This window comes from Sinocyclocheilus grahami, unplaced genomic scaffold, assembly GCF_001515645.1.
Source record: "Sinocyclocheilus grahami isolate Dianchi unplaced genomic scaffold, SAMN03320097.WGS_v1.1 scaffold1806.1, whole genome shotgun sequence".
In the NCBI taxonomy this organism is placed as follows: Eukaryota; Metazoa; Chordata; class Actinopteri; order Cypriniformes; family Cyprinidae; genus Sinocyclocheilus; species Sinocyclocheilus grahami.
The window spans coordinates 134,126-136,398 of NW_015506985.1; the positions used below are offsets into that span (position 1 = coordinate 134,126).

General features: G+C 35.3%; 1 long non-coding RNA gene across 1 annotated transcript; it reads left to right on the top strand.

Annotated features, from left to right (window-relative positions):
- Window positions 1–135: 135 nt before the first annotated feature.
- On the top strand, window positions 136–1,587 carry LOC107572743 (uncharacterized). The gene is made up of 3 exons (XR_001607392.1): window positions 136–284; window positions 415–470; window positions 1,466–1,587. It is a non-coding gene; the product is annotated as an uncharacterized lncRNA (long non-coding RNA).
- The last annotated feature ends 686 nt before the right edge of the window (window positions 1,588–2,273 follow it).

Below are 2,273 nucleotides of genomic sequence, written 5' to 3' on the forward strand. Positions count from 1 at the left end.
TTATCGTTTGTTGTTTGCCCGCTGCTCTCCGACAAGTAAACTTAGTGCTTGCTCCTGTAAAAAAAATTCAAAACACAACACTGACCTCTAACTCTCATGTCTCGCGTTACCAGTGCGTGATTTTTTCCCCCCAAACCAGTTGAGCGCAAACCACGCCCCCAACGCGAAAACCCCACCCCGCAGCCATGACTCAAGTCTCTGGCTTGATTTCATTGGTCAACCCTGTTACGTCACCTGAGAAGATGTTTGGACAAGGTCGTTGATGGATCCGTCGCTGACAAACGGTAAACAGTTATTTTCAATAACATTTTATTATTAGAAGTATTTGTAGGTCTCAATGTGAGTTTTTAAAATTATCATTATAGTTTTCATTTTAACTTTTATCTTTATCTTATTAATTTCGTTCGCTCTCAGGAGAGTACGCATGTTTAGGCTGTGGAGAAGACCAAGCCGTAACGTTACATCTGAAGGTAAAAATTTGAATTAAGTTAGAAAAGATAGATGAAAATTTGCCGGCTGCAACTCTGCGACTACACAGACTAGAAGTGTCACGTTGGAAGTTACTTAGCTAGCTGGGGACTATTTTCAGGCACTGTGTAATATCATTGCGCCTGCTGCACCCATGGTACGGCAGCAAAGTTCCTTGATTATTATGCCAGAATGAGAGTATAGTTCCTAGCCATATCGGCCTAGAAAATCGCAACTTTTCATTTTCCGTTGGTTTTAGTACACGATGTAACTACAGAAGAGTCAAGTTTTAAATAGGAAAAATATCGAAACTCTTTGGTCATTTTTGAGCGAGATGCTAACGGTCTAATCAGATTCAATGATCTATGCTAAGGGCAGCTAAAAGTGCTACCGCCAGAACGGCTGAATGGATTCGAAAACAGTAAAACTCAACTGTTTAACTCTAGGGGAGTTGGAAAATGAGCATATTTTCAAAAATAGTGGAGTGTTCCTTTAACTAAATGATTGATGGTTGTTCAGGTCTAAGCACATTGCACATATTGCTATAAACTTGGGATTTCATATTTTTACTCTCCTAAACTCATTCTTTCCTGACTTTCTCTCTTTCTGCAACTTGTGTGAATGTATGAGTGCATATGTTTGTTAGATTAGTTTGTATGTCTTAGATTTATCCAATAAAGTCTTATTTATATTGAAAAGAGAAGTATCTTGTGTTTTGTGCTTACAAGTTAATGTCTTAAACTGCTGATCTTGTTGCTGTGCTACTAAATAGTGTTTTCACTATATTTTGGATATTAATATCCATTGCAGAGTTTATGTTATATGGCTCGTTCAATGAATATATATATATATATATATAATTATTATTATTATTATTATTATTTTTTTTTTATAAACTTGGTTTACTGTTATGTGTCTAAACGTTGGGCCATCTCAGTTATAATGCTAATGGGCGATTTTCTGTCCGGTGAGCGGTGACTTCTTTTTACTTTTACAGAACTGGTTGCCTCCTGGGTATAAATATCACTTCTGCACCTATCGTTTGTGCACTACACAAGGCGATTCACACCTGGACCACACAAGTTTTGAGGCATCACTAAGAATTGCGTTGACAGAGATTTGTGAAAGAAATTTGTTTTAAAAGAATAGGTGAAAAAGCTTAGTGAATCATCAGGAGTGAGTTGGAGAGTGGCAGTGACAAAACCAAATAAGGGACAACGTGTGCTTTATAAGGTAATGTCAAATCATTTAATTAATCTTTACACTATATAAGTGTAAGACAATTAGTTACACTGAAAATACCATTACAGTAAATGTTGTTAATATACAGAATTGTACTGTGCAAAAGGCACATTAGATTCTTCACCCAAATTTCAAGACCATTATTTATATATGTTTTATTTATATTTATATTTCGTTTTATTGTGCCAGTAAGAAATATCAGTTAACATTGACTTTTACCATTAATTGTAATAGTCCAGAGAGATTATCCCTGTGATGGACTGGCCATCTGTAGGCTCCAGTATTCGTACAGCCCTAGGACAAGTGAGATGGATGGATGGATGGATTTTTGTATGCACAAGGAGTAATCCTGTGGCAACATTTTCAATACACTTCGAGAAATCTACCTGAAAATCTAAATAATAAAATCTAAAATAATAATAAAAAAATGTATTCATGACATTATTTAATAAAAATCCATCATTTATTTACGACATTATTTGTGAAAGCATCCTCGATTTACAACATTTTTCAAATTTTTCACAAATGCATATACATTTTTCGGCTTTGCAGGTTGATGCAAA